The 14,275-nt window shown below is 42.5% G+C and overlaps 24 non-coding genes across 24 annotated transcripts; all 24 read right to left on the bottom strand.

Annotated features, from left to right (window-relative positions):
• Positions 1 to 369: 369 nt before the first annotated feature.
• Positions 370 to 488, bottom strand: LOC135158539 (5S ribosomal RNA). The gene has a single exon (XR_010297312.1). It is a non-coding gene; the product is annotated as a 5S ribosomal RNA (ribosomal RNA).
• A 468-nt stretch (positions 489 to 956) lies between these two features.
• On the bottom strand, positions 957 to 1,075 carry LOC135158538 (5S ribosomal RNA). Its single transcript, XR_010297311.1, has one exon. It is a non-coding gene; the product is annotated as a 5S ribosomal RNA (ribosomal RNA).
• Positions 1,076 to 1,542: 467 nt separating this feature from the next.
• LOC135158537 (5S ribosomal RNA) lies at positions 1,543 to 1,661 on the bottom strand. Its single transcript, XR_010297310.1, has one exon. It is a non-coding gene; the product is annotated as a 5S ribosomal RNA (ribosomal RNA).
• A 468-nt stretch (positions 1,662 to 2,129) lies between these two features.
• Positions 2,130 to 2,248, bottom strand: LOC135158536 (5S ribosomal RNA). Its single transcript, XR_010297309.1, has one exon. It is a non-coding gene; the product is annotated as a 5S ribosomal RNA (ribosomal RNA).
• A 467-nt stretch (positions 2,249 to 2,715) lies between these two features.
• Positions 2,716 to 2,834, bottom strand: LOC135158535 (5S ribosomal RNA). The gene has a single exon (XR_010297308.1). It is a non-coding gene; the product is annotated as a 5S ribosomal RNA (ribosomal RNA).
• Positions 2,835 to 3,301: 467 nt separating this feature from the next.
• Positions 3,302 to 3,420, bottom strand: LOC135158534 (5S ribosomal RNA). The gene has a single exon (XR_010297307.1). It is a non-coding gene; the product is annotated as a 5S ribosomal RNA (ribosomal RNA).
• Positions 3,421 to 3,887: 467 nt separating this feature from the next.
• On the bottom strand, positions 3,888 to 4,006 carry LOC135158533 (5S ribosomal RNA). Its single transcript, XR_010297306.1, has one exon. It is a non-coding gene; the product is annotated as a 5S ribosomal RNA (ribosomal RNA).
• Positions 4,007 to 4,473: 467 nt separating this feature from the next.
• On the bottom strand, positions 4,474 to 4,592 carry LOC135158532 (5S ribosomal RNA). Its single transcript, XR_010297305.1, has one exon. It is a non-coding gene; the product is annotated as a 5S ribosomal RNA (ribosomal RNA).
• Positions 4,593 to 5,059: 467 nt separating this feature from the next.
• Positions 5,060 to 5,178, bottom strand: LOC135158531 (5S ribosomal RNA). The gene has a single exon (XR_010297304.1). It is a non-coding gene; the product is annotated as a 5S ribosomal RNA (ribosomal RNA).
• A 467-nt stretch (positions 5,179 to 5,645) lies between these two features.
• Positions 5,646 to 5,764, bottom strand: LOC135158529 (5S ribosomal RNA). The gene has a single exon (XR_010297302.1). It is a non-coding gene; the product is annotated as a 5S ribosomal RNA (ribosomal RNA).
• Positions 5,765 to 6,231: 467 nt separating this feature from the next.
• LOC135158528 (5S ribosomal RNA) lies at positions 6,232 to 6,350 on the bottom strand. The gene has a single exon (XR_010297301.1). It is a non-coding gene; the product is annotated as a 5S ribosomal RNA (ribosomal RNA).
• Positions 6,351 to 6,817: 467 nt separating this feature from the next.
• LOC135158527 (5S ribosomal RNA) lies at positions 6,818 to 6,936 on the bottom strand. Its single transcript, XR_010297300.1, has one exon. It is a non-coding gene; the product is annotated as a 5S ribosomal RNA (ribosomal RNA).
• A 467-nt stretch (positions 6,937 to 7,403) lies between these two features.
• LOC135158526 (5S ribosomal RNA) lies at positions 7,404 to 7,522 on the bottom strand. Its single transcript, XR_010297299.1, has one exon. It is a non-coding gene; the product is annotated as a 5S ribosomal RNA (ribosomal RNA).
• Positions 7,523 to 7,989: 467 nt separating this feature from the next.
• LOC135158525 (5S ribosomal RNA) lies at positions 7,990 to 8,108 on the bottom strand. Its single transcript, XR_010297298.1, has one exon. It is a non-coding gene; the product is annotated as a 5S ribosomal RNA (ribosomal RNA).
• A 467-nt stretch (positions 8,109 to 8,575) lies between these two features.
• Positions 8,576 to 8,694, bottom strand: LOC135158524 (5S ribosomal RNA). The gene has a single exon (XR_010297297.1). It is a non-coding gene; the product is annotated as a 5S ribosomal RNA (ribosomal RNA).
• Positions 8,695 to 9,161: 467 nt separating this feature from the next.
• On the bottom strand, positions 9,162 to 9,280 carry LOC135158523 (5S ribosomal RNA). The gene has a single exon (XR_010297295.1). It is a non-coding gene; the product is annotated as a 5S ribosomal RNA (ribosomal RNA).
• Positions 9,281 to 9,747: 467 nt separating this feature from the next.
• Positions 9,748 to 9,866, bottom strand: LOC135158522 (5S ribosomal RNA). The gene has a single exon (XR_010297294.1). It is a non-coding gene; the product is annotated as a 5S ribosomal RNA (ribosomal RNA).
• Positions 9,867 to 10,333: 467 nt separating this feature from the next.
• LOC135158521 (5S ribosomal RNA) lies at positions 10,334 to 10,452 on the bottom strand. The gene has a single exon (XR_010297293.1). It is a non-coding gene; the product is annotated as a 5S ribosomal RNA (ribosomal RNA).
• Positions 10,453 to 10,919: 467 nt separating this feature from the next.
• On the bottom strand, positions 10,920 to 11,038 carry LOC135158520 (5S ribosomal RNA). The gene has a single exon (XR_010297292.1). It is a non-coding gene; the product is annotated as a 5S ribosomal RNA (ribosomal RNA).
• Positions 11,039 to 11,505: 467 nt separating this feature from the next.
• Positions 11,506 to 11,624, bottom strand: LOC135158517 (5S ribosomal RNA). Its single transcript, XR_010297290.1, has one exon. It is a non-coding gene; the product is annotated as a 5S ribosomal RNA (ribosomal RNA).
• A 467-nt stretch (positions 11,625 to 12,091) lies between these two features.
• On the bottom strand, positions 12,092 to 12,210 carry LOC135158516 (5S ribosomal RNA). The gene has a single exon (XR_010297289.1). It is a non-coding gene; the product is annotated as a 5S ribosomal RNA (ribosomal RNA).
• Positions 12,211 to 12,677: 467 nt separating this feature from the next.
• Positions 12,678 to 12,796, bottom strand: LOC135158515 (5S ribosomal RNA). Its single transcript, XR_010297288.1, has one exon. It is a non-coding gene; the product is annotated as a 5S ribosomal RNA (ribosomal RNA).
• Positions 12,797 to 13,263: 467 nt separating this feature from the next.
• On the bottom strand, positions 13,264 to 13,382 carry LOC135158514 (5S ribosomal RNA). Its single transcript, XR_010297287.1, has one exon. It is a non-coding gene; the product is annotated as a 5S ribosomal RNA (ribosomal RNA).
• Positions 13,383 to 13,849: 467 nt separating this feature from the next.
• Positions 13,850 to 13,968, bottom strand: LOC135158513 (5S ribosomal RNA). Its single transcript, XR_010297286.1, has one exon. It is a non-coding gene; the product is annotated as a 5S ribosomal RNA (ribosomal RNA).
• Between the last annotated feature and the right edge of the window lie 307 nt (positions 13,969 to 14,275).

The raw sequence follows: 14,275 nt of genomic DNA, 5'->3' as shown, positions 1-14,275 counted from the left end.
TCATTCCACCGATCTTTCATTGGGTTTGTTTCAGTTTCCATCGGATGCCTACCTACGAGAATTTTGAGATATTGTCGTGTTTTTTTTCTTGGATGCGCACCTGTGTGTGACGCAACAATTCACATGATGGTGTAGGCCTTGAACTGCGCGCCTCGTCTCTTGGAGACCCTGTGCTTGCAAACAAACGACTTTCCTCATTGCCTTGAATGTCGGACATCAAGCGAAAAGTTTATTCCTGCTCTATTAAAAAGGGTGACGAAGGAGACGAAAAAGACAACAAAAAGAGACAAAAGTGATACTATAAGGAAAACAAATACCAACGACTTAAAATGTAAAAATGAATAAAGGGGCATTTCATGAAGCAAAAAATGCCTACAACACCCGGTATTCCCAGGCGGTCTCCCATCCAAGTACTAACCGAGCCCTATGCTGCTTGACTTCGGTGATCGGACGAGAACCGGTATATTCAGCATGGTATGGTCGTAGGCTCTTGCTCCATCAAAGTCAAGCTATTTGAAGGGATACTATGACGTCATCATCTATTTAATCCCTGTCAGTAATAATATTGGTTTCTTGATGTCTTCAGTCATTCCACCGATCTTTCATTGGGTTTGTTTCAGTTTCCATCGGATGCCTACCTACGAGAATTTTGAGATATTGTCGTGTTTTTTTTTCTTGGATGCGCACCTGTGTGTGACGCAACAATTCACATGATGGTGTAGGCCTTGAACTGCGCGCCTCGTCTCTTGGAGACCCTGTGCTTGCAAACAAACGACTTTCCTCATTGCCTTGAATGTCGGACATCAAGCGAAAAGTTTATTCCTGCTCTATTAAAAAGGGTGACGAAGGAGACGAAAAAGACAACAAAAAGAGACAAAAGTGATACTATAAGGAAAACAAATACCAACGACTTAAAATGTAAAAATGAATAAAGGGGCATTTCATGAAGCAAAAAATGCCTACAACACCCGGTATTCCCAGGCGGTCTCCCATCCAAGTACTAACCGAGCCCTATGCTGCTTGACTTCGGTGATCGGACGAGAACCGGTATATTCAGCATGGTATGGTCGTAGGCTCTTGCTCCATCAAAGTCAAGCTATTTGAAGGGATACTATGACGTCATCATCTATTTAATCCCTGTCAGTAATAATATTGGTTTCTTGATGTCTTCAGTCATTCCACCGATCTTTCATTGGGTTTGTTTCAGTTTCCATCGGATGCCTACCTACGAGAATTTTGAGATATTGTCGTGTTTTTTTTCTTGGATGCGCACCTGTGTGTGACGCAACAATTCACATGATGGTGTAGGCCTTGAACTGCGCGCCTCGTCTCTTGGAGACCCTGTGCTTGCAAACAAACGACTTTCCTCATTGCCTTGAATGTCGGACATCAAGCGAAAAGTTTATTCCTGCTCTATTAAAAAGGGTGACGAAGGAGACGAAAAAGACAACAAAAAGAGACAAAAGTGATACTATAAGGAAAACAAATACCAACGACTTAAAATGTAAAAATGAATAAAGGGGCATTTCATGAAGCAAAAAATGCCTACAACACCCGGTATTCCCAGGCGGTCTCCCATCCAAGTACTAACCGAGCCCTATGCTGCTTGACTTCGGTGATCGGACGAGAACCGGTATATTCAGCATGGTATGGTCGTAGGCTCTTGCTCCATCAAAGTCAAGCTATTTGAAGGGATACTATGACGTCATCATCTATTTAATCCCTGTCAGTAATAATATTGGTTTCTTGATGTCTTCAGTCATTCCACCGATCTTTCATTTGGGTTTGTTTCAGTTTCCATCGGATGCCTACCTACGAGAATTTTGAGATATTGTCGTGTTTTTTTTCTTGGATGCGCACCTGTGTGTGACGCAACAATTCACATGATGGTGTAGGCCTTGAACTGCGCGCCTCGTCTCTTGGAGACCCTGTGCTTGCAAACAAACGACTTTCCTCATTGCCTTGAATGTCGGACATCAAGCGAAAAGTTTATTCCTGCTCTATTAAAAAGGGTGACGAAGGAGACGAAAAAGACAACAAAAAGAGACAAAAGTGATACTATAAGGAAAACAAATACCAACGACTTAAAATGTAAAAATGAATAAAGGGGCATTTCATGAAGCAAAAAATGCCTACAACACCCGGTATTCCCAGGCGGTCTCCCATCCAAGTACTAACCGAGCCCTATGCTGCTTGACTTCGGTGATCGGACGAGAACCGGTATATTCAGCATGGTATGGTCGTAGGCTCTTGCTCCATCAAAGTCAAGCTATTTGAAGGGATACTATGACGTCATCATCTATTTAATCCCTGTCAGTAATAATATTGGTTTCTTGATGTCTTCAGTCATTCCACCGATCTTTCATTGGGTTTGTTTCAGTTTCCATCGGATGCCTACCTACGAGAATTTTGAGATATTGTCGTGTTTTTTTTCTTGGATGCGCACCTGTGTGTGACGCAACAATTCACATGATGGTGTAGGCCTTGAACTGCGCGCCTCGTCTCTTGGAGACCCTGTGCTTGCAAACAAACGACTTTCCTCATTGCCTTGAATGTCGGACATCAAGCGAAAAGTTTATTCCTGCTCTATTAAAAAGGGTGACGAAGGAGACGAAAAAGACAACAAAAAGAGACAAAAGTGATACTATAAGGAAAACAAATACCAACGACTTAAAATGTAAAAATGAATAAAGGGGCATTTCATGAAGCAAAAAATGCCTACAACACCCGGTATTCCCAGGCGGTCTCCCATCCAAGTACTAACCGAGCCCTATGCTGCTTGACTTCGGTGATCGGACGAGAACCGGTATATTCAGCATGGTATGGTCGTAGGCTCTTGCTCCATCAAAGTCAAGCTATTTGAAGGGATACTATGACGTCATCATCTATTTAATCCCTGTCAGTAATAATATTGGTTTCTTGATGTCTTCAGTCATTCCACCGATCTTTCATTGGGTTTGTTTCAGTTTCCATCGGATGCCTACCTACGAGAATTTTGAGATATTGTCGTGTTTTTTTTCTTGGATGCGCACCTGTGTGTGACGCAACAATTCACATGATGGTGTAGGCCTTGAACTGCGCGCCTCGTCTCTTGGAGACCCTGTGCTTGCAAACAAACGACTTTCCTCATTGCCTTGAATGTCGGACATCAAGCGAAAAGTTTATTCCTGCTCTATTAAAAAGGGTGACGAAGGAGACGAAAAAGACAACAAAAAGAGACAAAAGTGATACTATAAGGAAAACAAATACCAACGACTTAAAATGTAAAAATGAATAAAGGGGCATTTCATGAAGCAAAAAATGCCTACAACACCCGGTATTCCCAGGCGGTCTCCCATCCAAGTACTAACCGAGCCCTATGCTGCTTGACTTCGGTGATCGGACGAGAACCGGTATATTCAGCATGGTATGGTCGTAGGCTCTTGCTCCATCAAAGTCAAGCTATTTGAAGGGATACTATGACGTCATCATCTATTTAATCCCTGTCAGTAATAATATTGGTTTCTTGATGTCTTCAGTCATTCCACCGATCTTTCATTGGGTTTGTTTCAGTTTCCATCGGATGCCTACCTACGAGAATTTTGAGATATTGTCGTGTTTTTTTTCTTGGATGCGCACCTGTGTGTGACGCAACAATTCACATGATGGTGTAGGCCTTGAACTGCGCGCCTCGTCTCTTGGAGACCCTGTGCTTGCAAACAAACGACTTTCCTCATTGCCTTGAATGTCGGACATCAAGCGAAAAGTTTATTCCTGCTCTATTAAAAAGGGTGACGAAGGAGACGAAAAAGACAACAAAAAGAGACAAAAGTGATACTATAAGGAAAACAAATACCAACGACTTAAAATGTAAAAATGAATAAAGGGGCATTTCATGAAGCAAAAAATGCCTACAACACCCGGTATTCCCAGGCGGTCTCCCATCCAAGTACTAACCGAGCCCTATGCTGCTTGACTTCGGTGATCGGACGAGAACCGGTATATTCAGCATGGTATGGTCGTAGGCTCTTGCTCCATCAAAGTCAAGCTATTTGAAGGGATACTATGACGTCATCATCTATTTAATCCCTGTCAGTAATAATATTGGTTTCTTGATGTCTTCAGTCATTCCACCGATCTTTCATTGGGTTTGTTTCAGTTTCCATCGGATGCCTACCTACGAGAATTTTGAGATATTGTCGTGTTTTTTTTCTTGGATGCGCACCTGTGTGTGACGCAACAATTCACATGATGGTGTAGGCCTTGAACTGCGCGCCTCGTCTCTTGGAGACCCTGTGCTTGCAAACAAACGACTTTCCTCATTGCCTTGAATGTCGGACATCAAGCGAAAAGTTTATTCCTGCTCTATTAAAAAGGGTGACGAAGGAGACGAAAAAGACAACAAAAAGAGACAAAAGTGATACTATAAGGAAAACAAATACCAACGACTTAAAATGTAAAAATGAATAAAGGGGCATTTCATGAAGCAAAAAATGCCTACAACACCCGGTATTCCCAGGCGGTCTCCCATCCAAGTACTAACCGAGCCCTATGCTGCTTGACTTCGGTGATCGGACGAGAACCGGTATATTCAGCATGGTATGGTCGTAGGCTCTTGCTCCATCAAAGTCAAGCTATTTGAAGGGATACTATGACGTCATCATCTATTTAATCCCTGTCAGTAATAATATTGGTTTCTTGATGTCTTCAGTCATTCCACCGATCTTTCATTGGGTTTGTTTCAGTTTCCATCGGATGCCTACCTACGAGAATTTTGAGATATTGTCGTGTTTTTTTTCTTGGATGCGCACCTGTGTGTGACGCAACAATTCACATGATGGTGTAGGCCTTGAACTGCGCGCCTCGTCTCTTGGAGACCCTGTGCTTGCAAACAAACGACTTTCCTCATTGCCTTGAATGTCGGACATCAAGCGAAAAGTTTATTCCTGCTCTATTAAAAAGGGTGACGAAGGAGACGAAAAAGACAACAAAAAGAGACAAAAGTGATACTATAAGGAAAACAAATACCAACGACTTAAAATGTAAAAATGAATAAAGGGGCATTTCATGAAGCAAAAAATGCCTACAACACCCGGTATTCCCAGGCGGTCTCCCATCCAAGTACTAACCGAGCCCTATGCTGCTTGACTTCGGTGATCGGACGAGAACCGGTATATTCAGCATGGTATGGTCGTAGGCTCTTGCTCCATCAAAGTCAAGCTATTTGAAGGGATACTATGACGTCATCATCTATTTAATCCCTGTCAGTAATAATATTGGTTTCTTGATGTCTTCAGTCATTCCACCGATCTTTCATTGGGTTTGTTTCAGTTTCCATCGGATGCCTACCTACGAGAATTTTGAGATATTGTCGTGTTTTTTTTCTTGGATGCGCACCTGTGTGTGACGCAACAATTCACATGATGGTGTAGGCCTTGAACTGCGCGCCTCGTCTCTTGGAGACCCTGTGCTTGCAAACAAACGACTTTCCTCATTGCCTTGAATGTCGGACATCAAGCGAAAAGTTTATTCCTGCTCTATTAAAAAGGGTGACGAAGGAGACGAAAAAGACAACAAAAAGAGACAAAAGTGATACTATAAGGAAAACAAATACCAACGACTTAAAATGTAAAAATGAATAAAGGGGCATTTCATGAAGCAAAAAATGCCTACAACACCCGGTATTCCCAGGCGGTCTCCCATCCAAGTACTAACCGAGCCCTATGCTGCTTGACTTCGGTGATCGGACGAGAACCGGTATATTCAGCATGGTATGGTCGTAGGCTCTTGCTCCATCAAAGTCAAGCTATTTGAAGGGATACTATGACGTCATCATCTATTTAATCCCTGTCAGTAATAATATTGGTTTCTTGATGTCTTCAGTCATTCCACCGATCTTTCATTGGGTTTGTTTCAGTTTCCATCGGATGCCTACCTACGAGAATTTTGAGATATTGTCGTGTTTTTTTTCTTGGATGCGCACCTGTGTGTGACGCAACAATTCACATGATGGTGTAGGCCTTGAACTGCGCGCCTCGTCTCTTGGAGACCCTGTGCTTGCAAACAAACGACTTTCCTCATTGCCTTGAATGTCGGACATCAAGCGAAAAGTTTATTCCTGCTCTATTAAAAAGGGTGACGAAGGAGACGAAAAAGACAACAAAAAGAGACAAAAGTGATACTATAAGGAAAACAAATACCAACGACTTAAAATGTAAAAATGAATAAAGGGGCATTTCATGAAGCAAAAAATGCCTACAACACCCGGTATTCCCAGGCGGTCTCCCATCCAAGTACTAACCGAGCCCTATGCTGCTTGACTTCGGTGATCGGACGAGAACCGGTATATTCAGCATGGTATGGTCGTAGGCTCTTGCTCCATCAAAGTCAAGCTATTTGAAGGGATACTATGACGTCATCATCTATTTAATCCCTGTCAGTAATAATATTGGTTTCTTGATGTCTTCAGTCATTCCACCGATCTTTCATTGGGTTTGTTTCAGTTTCCATCGGATGCCTACCTACGAGAATTTTGAGATATTGTCGTGTTTTTTTTCTTGGATGCGCACCTGTGTGTGACGCAACAATTCACATGATGGTGTAGGCCTTGAACTGCGCGCCTCGTCTCTTGGAGACCCTGTGCTTGCAAACAAACGACTTTCCTCATTGCCTTGAATGTCGGACATCAAGCGAAAAGTTTATTCCTGCTCTATTAAAAAGGGTGACGAAGGAGACGAAAAAGACAACAAAAAGAGACAAAAGTGATACTATAAGGAAAACAAATACCAACGACTTAAAATGTAAAAATGAATAAAGGGGCATTTCATGAAGCAAAAAATGCCTACAACACCCGGTATTCCCAGGCGGTCTCCCATCCAAGTACTAACCGAGCCCTATGCTGCTTGACTTCGGTGATCGGACGAGAACCGGTATATTCAGCATGGTATGGTCGTAGGCTCTTGCTCCATCAAAGTCAAGCTATTTGAAGGGATACTATGACGTCATCATCTATTTAATCCCTGTCAGTAATAATATTGGTTTCTTGATGTCTTCAGTCATTCCACCGATCTTTCATTGGGTTTGTTTCAGTTTCCATCGGATGCCTACCTACGAGAATTTTGAGATATTGTCGTGTTTTTTTTCTTGGATGCGCACCTGTGTGTGACGCAACAATTCACATGATGGTGTAGGCCTTGAACTGCGCGCCTCGTCTCTTGGAGACCCTGTGCTTGCAAACAAACGACTTTCCTCATTGCCTTGAATGTCGGACATCAAGCGAAAAGTTTATTCCTGCTCTATTAAAAAGGGTGACGAAGGAGACGAAAAAGACAACAAAAAGAGACAAAAGTGATACTATAAGGAAAACAAATACCAACGACTTAAAATGTAAAAATGAATAAAGGGGCATTTCATGAAGCAAAAAATGCCTACAACACCCGGTATTCCCAGGCGGTCTCCCATCCAAGTACTAACCGAGCCCTATGCTGCTTGACTTCGGTGATCGGACGAGAACCGGTATATTCAGCATGGTATGGTCGTAGGCTCTTGCTCCATCAAAGTCAAGCTATTTGAAGGGATACTATGACGTCATCATCTATTTAATCCCTGTCAGTAATAATATTGGTTTCTTGATGTCTTCAGTCATTCCACCGATCTTTCATTGGGTTTGTTTCAGTTTCCATCGGATGCCTACCTACGAGAATTTTGAGATATTGTCGTGTTTTTTTTCTTGGATGCGCACCTGTGTGTGACGCAACAATTCACATGATGGTGTAGGCCTTGAACTGCGCGCCTCGTCTCTTGGAGACCCTGTGCTTGCAAACAAACGACTTTCCTCATTGCCTTGAATGTCGGACATCAAGCGAAAAGTTTATTCCTGCTCTATTAAAAAGGGTGACGAAGGAGACGAAAAAGACAACAAAAAGAGACAAAAGTGATACTATAAGGAAAACAAATACCAACGACTTAAAATGTAAAAATGAATAAAGGGGCATTTCATGAAGCAAAAAATGCCTACAACACCCGGTATTCCCAGGCGGTCTCCCATCCAAGTACTAACCGAGCCCTATGCTGCTTGACTTCGGTGATCGGACGAGAACCGGTATATTCAGCATGGTATGGTCGTAGGCTCTTGCTCCATCAAAGTCAAGCTATTTGAAGGGATACTATGACGTCATCATCTATTTAATCCCTGTCAGTAATAATATTGGTTTCTTGATGTCTTCAGTCATTCCACCGATCTTTCATTGGGTTTGTTTCAGTTTCCATCGGATGCCTACCTACGAGAATTTTGAGATATTGTCGTGTTTTTTTTCTTGGATGCGCACCTGTGTGTGACGCAACAATTCACATGATGGTGTAGGCCTTGAACTGCGCGCCTCGTCTCTTGGAGACCCTGTGCTTGCAAACAAACGACTTTCCTCATTGCCTTGAATGTCGGACATCAAGCGAAAAGTTTATTCCTGCTCTATTAAAAAGGGTGACGAAGGAGACGAAAAAGACAACAAAAAGAGACAAAAGTGATACTATAAGGAAAACAAATACCAACGACTTAAAATGTAAAAATGAATAAAGGGGCATTTCATGAAGCAAAAAATGCCTACAACACCCGGTATTCCCAGGCGGTCTCCCATCCAAGTACTAACCGAGCCCTATGCTGCTTGACTTCGGTGATCGGACGAGAACCGGTATATTCAGCATGGTATGGTCGTAGGCTCTTGCTCCATCAAAGTCAAGCTATTTGAAGGGATACTATGACGTCATCATCTATTTAATCCCTGTCAGTAATAATATTGGTTTCTTGATGTCTTCAGTCATTCCACCGATCTTTCATTGGGTTTGTTTCAGTTTCCATCGGATGCCTACCTACGAGAATTTTGAGATATTGTCGTGTTTTTTTTCTTGGATGCGCACCTGTGTGTGACGCAACAATTCACATGATGGTGTAGGCCTTGAACTGCGCGCCTCGTCTCTTGGAGACCCTGTGCTTGCAAACAAACGACTTTCCTCATTGCCTTGAATGTCGGACATCAAGCGAAAAGTTTATTCCTGCTCTATTAAAAAGGGTGACGAAGGAGACGAAAAAGACAACAAAAAGAGACAAAAGTGATACTATAAGGAAAACAAATACCAACGACTTAAAATGTAAAAATGAATAAAGGGGCATTTCATGAAGCAAAAAATGCCTACAACACCCGGTATTCCCAGGCGGTCTCCCATCCAAGTACTAACCGAGCCCTATGCTGCTTGACTTCGGTGATCGGACGAGAACCGGTATATTCAGCATGGTATGGTCGTAGGCTCTTGCTCCATCAAAGTCAAGCTATTTGAAGGGATACTATGACGTCATCATCTATTTAATCCCTGTCAGTAATAATATTGGTTTCTTGATGTCTTCAGTCATTCCACCGATCTTTCATTGGGTTTGTTTCAGTTTCCATCGGATGCCTACCTACGAGAATTTTGAGATATTGTCGTGTTTTTTTTCTTGGATGCGCACCTGTGTGTGACGCAACAATTCACATGATGGTGTAGGCCTTGAACTGCGCGCCTCGTCTCTTGGAGACCCTGTGCTTGCAAACAAACGACTTTCCTCATTGCCTTGAATGTCGGACATCAAGCGAAAAGTTTATTCCTGCTCTATTAAAAAGGGTGACGAAGGAGACGAAAAAGACAACAAAAAGAGACAAAAGTGATACTATAAGGAAAACAAATACCAACGACTTAAAATGTAAAAATGAATAAAGGGGCATTTCATGAAGCAAAAAATGCCTACAACACCCGGTATTCCCAGGCGGTCTCCCATCCAAGTACTAACCGAGCCCTATGCTGCTTGACTTCGGTGATCGGACGAGAACCGGTATATTCAGCATGGTATGGTCGTAGGCTCTTGCTCCATCAAAGTCAAGCTATTTGAAGGGATACTATGACGTCATCATCTATTTAATCCCTGTCAGTAATAATATTGGTTTCTTGATGTCTTCAGTCATTCCACCGATCTTTCATTGGGTTTGTTTCAGTTTCCATCGGATGCCTACCTACGAGAATTTTGAGATATTGTCGTGTTTTTTTTCTTGGATGCGCACCTGTGTGTGACGCAACAATTCACATGATGGTGTAGGCCTTGAACTGCGCGCCTCGTCTCTTGGAGACCCTGTGCTTGCAAACAAACGACTTTCCTCATTGCCTTGAATGTCGGACATCAAGCGAAAAGTTTATTCCTGCTCTATTAAAAAGGGTGACGAAGGAGACGAAAAAGACAACAAAAAGAGACAAAAGTGATACTATAAGGAAAACAAATACCAACGACTTAAAATGTAAAAATGAATAAAGGGGCATTTCATGAAGCAAAAAATGCCTACAACACCCGGTATTCCCAGGCGGTCTCCCATCCAAGTACTAACCGAGCCCTATGCTGCTTGACTTCGGTGATCGGACGAGAACCGGTATATTCAGCATGGTATGGTCGTAGGCTCTTGCTCCATCAAAGTCAAGCTATTTGAAGGGATACTATGACGTCATCATCTATTTAATCCCTGTCAGTAATAATATTGGTTTCTTGATGTCTTCAGTCATTCCACCGATCTTTCATTGGGTTTGTTTCAGTTTCCATCGGATGCCTACCTACGAGAATTTTGAGATATTGTCGTGTTTTTTTTCTTGGATGCGCACCTGTGTGTGACGCAACAATTCACATGATGGTGTAGGCCTTGAACTGCGCGCCTCGTCTCTTGGAGACCCTGTGCTTGCAAACAAACGACTTTCCTCATTGCCTTGAATGTCGGACATCAAGCGAAAAGTTTATTCCTGCTCTATTAAAAAGGGTGACGAAGGAGACGAAAAAGACAACAAAAAGAGACAAAAGTGATACTATAAGGAAAACAAATACCAACGACTTAAAATGTAAAAATGAATAAAGGGGCATTTCATGAAGCAAAAAATGCCTACAACACCCGGTATTCCCAGGCGGTCTCCCATCCAAGTACTAACCGAGCCCTATGCTGCTTGACTTCGGTGATCGGACGAGAACCGGTATATTCAGCATGGTATGGTCGTAGGCTCTTGCTCCATCAAAGTCAAGCTATTTGAAGGGATACTATGACGTCATCATCTATTTAATCCCTGTCAGTAATAATATTGGTTTCTTGATGTCTTCAGTCATTCCACCGATCTTTCATTGGGTTTGTTTCAGTTTCCATCGGATGCCTACCTACGAGAATTTTGAGATATTGTCGTGTTTTTTTTCTTGGATGCGCACCTGTGTGTGACGCAACAATTCACATGATGGTGTAGGCCTTGAACTGCGCGCCTCGTCTCTTGGAGACCCTGTGCTTGCAAACAAACGACTTTCCTCATTGCCTTGAATGTCGGACATCAAGCGAAAAGTTTATTCCTGCTCTATTAAAAAGGGTGACGAAGGAGACGAAAAAGACAACAAAAAGAGACAAAAGTGATACTATAAGGAAAACAAATACCAACGACTTAAAATGTAAAAATGAATAAAGGGGCATTTCATGAAGCAAAAAATGCCTACAACACCCGGTATTCCCAGGCGGTCTCCCATCCAAGTACTAACCGAGCCCTATGCTGCTTGACTTCGGTGATCGGACGAGAACCGGTATATTCAGCATGGTATGGTCGTAGGCTCTTGCTCCATCAAAGTCAAGCTATTTGAAGGGATACTATGACGTCATCATCTATTTAATCCCTGTCAGTAATAATATTGGTTTCTTGATGTCTTCAGTCATTCCACCGATCTTTCATTGGGTTTGTTTCAGTTTCCATCGGATGCCTACCTACGAGAATTTTGAGATATTGTCGTGTTTTTTTTCTTGGATGCGCACCTGTGTGTGACGCAACAATTCACATGATGGTGTAGGCCTTGAACTGCGCGCCTCGTCTCTTGGAGACCCTGTGCTTGCAAACAAACGACTTTCCTCATTGCCTTGAATGTCGGACATCAAGCGAAAAGTTTATTCCTGCTCTATTAAAAAGGGTGACGAAGGAGACGAAAAAGACAACAAAAAGAGACAAAAGTGATACTATAAGGAAAACAAATACCAACGACTTAAAATGTAAAAATGAATAAAGGGGCATTTCATGAAGCAAAAAATGCCTACAACACCCGGTATTCCCAGGCGGTCTCCCATCCAAGTACTAACCGAGCCCTATGCTGCTTGACTTCGGTGATCGGACGAGAACCGGTATATTCAGCATGGTATGGTCGTAGGCTCTTGCTCCATCAAAGTCAAGCTATTTGAAGGGATACTATGACGTCATCATCTATTTAATCCCTGTCAGTAATAATATTGGTTTCTTGATGTCTTCAGTCATTCCACCGATCTTTCATTGGGTTTGTTTCAGTTTCCATCGGATGCCTACCTACGAGAATTTTGAGATATTGTCGTGTTTTTTTTCTTGGATGCGCACCTGTGTGTGACGCAACAATTCACATGATGGTGTAGGCCTTGAACTGCGCGCCTCGTCTCTTGGAGACCCTGTGCTTGCAAACAAACGACTTTCCTCATTGCCTTGAATGTCGGACATCAAGCGAAAAGTTTATTCCTGCTCTATTAAAAAGGGTGACGAAGGAGACGAAAAAGACAACAAAAAGAGACAAAAGTGATACTATAAGGAAAACAAATACCAACGACTTAAAATGTAAAAATGAATAAAGGGGCATTTCATGAAGCAAAAAATGCCTACAACACCCGGTATTCCCAGGCGGTCTCCCATCCAAGTACTAACCGAGCCCTATGCTGCTTGACTTCGGTGATCGGACGAGAACCGGTATATTCAGCATGGTATGGTCGTAGGCTCTTGCTCCATCAAAGTCAAGCTATTTGAAGGGATACTATGACGTCATCATCTATTTAATCCCTGTCAGTAATAATATTGGTTTCTTGATGTCTTCAGTCATTCCACCGATCTTTCATTGGGTTTGTTTCAGTTTCCATCGGATGCCTACCTACGAGAATTTTGAGATATTGTCGTGTTTTTTTTCTTGGATGCGCACCTGTGTGTGACGCAACAATTCACATGATGGTGTAGGCCTTGAACTGCGCGCCTCGTCTCTTGGAGACCCTGTGCTTGCAAACAAACGACTTTCCTCATTGCCTTGAATGTCGGACATCAAGCGAAAAGTTTATTCCTGCTCTATTAAAAAGGGTGACGAAGGAGACGAAAAAGACAACAAAAAGAGACAAAAGTGATACTATAAGGAAAACAAATACCAACGACTTAAAATGTAAAAATGAATAAAGGGGCATTTCATGAAGCAAAAAATGCCTACAACACCCGGTATTCCCAGGCGGTCTCCCATCCAAGTACTAACCGAGCCCTATGCTGCTTGACTTCGGTGATCGGACGAGAACCGGTATATTCAGCATGGTATGGTCGTAGGCTCTTGCTCCATCAAAGTCAAGCTATTTGAAGGGATACTATGACGTCATCATCTATTTAATCCCTGTCAGTAATAATATTGGTTTCTTGATGTCTTCAGTCATTCCACCGATCTTTCATTGGGTTTGTTTCAGTTTCCATCGGATGCCTACCTACGAGAATTTTGAGATATTGTCGTGTTTTTTTTCTTGGATGCGCACCTGTGTGTGACGCAACAATTCACATGATGGTGTAGGCCTTGAACTGCGCGCCTCGTCTCTTGGAGACCCTGTGCTTGCAAACAAACGACTTTCCTCATTGCCTTGAATGTCGGACATCAAGCGAAAAGTTTATTCCTGCTCTATTAAAAAGGGTGACGAAGGAGACGAAAAAGACAACAAAAAGAGACAAAAGTGATACTATAAGGAAAACAAATACCAACGACTTAAAATGTAAAAATGAATAAAGGGGCATTTCATGAAGCAAAAAATGCCTACAACACCCGGTATTCCCAGGCGGTCTCCCATCCAAGTACTAACCGAGCCCTATGCTGCTTGACTTCGGTGATCGGACGAGAACCGGTATATTCAGCATGGTATGGTCGTAGGCTCTTGCTCCATCAAAGTCAAGCTATTTGAAGGGATACTATGACGTCATCATCTATTTAATCCCTGTCAGTAATAATATTGGTTTCTTGATGTCTTCAGTCATTCCACCGATCTTTCATTGGGTTTGTTTCAGTTTCCATCGGATGCCTACCTACGAGAATTTTGAGATATTGTCGTGTTTTTTTTCTTGGATGCGCACCTGTGTGTGACGCAACAATTCACATGATGGTGTAGGCCTTGAACTGCGCGCCTCGTCTCTTGGAGACCCTGTGCTTGCAAACAAACGACTTTCCTCATTGCCTTGAATG

This window comes from Lytechinus pictus, unplaced genomic scaffold, assembly GCF_037042905.1.
Source record: "Lytechinus pictus isolate F3 Inbred unplaced genomic scaffold, Lp3.0 scaffold_45, whole genome shotgun sequence".
NCBI lineage: Eukaryota > Metazoa > Echinodermata > Echinoidea > Temnopleuroida > Toxopneustidae > Lytechinus > Lytechinus pictus.
Note: the sequence above shows the minus strand (reverse complement) of the source record. Positions and strands in the feature narration are given on the sequence as shown.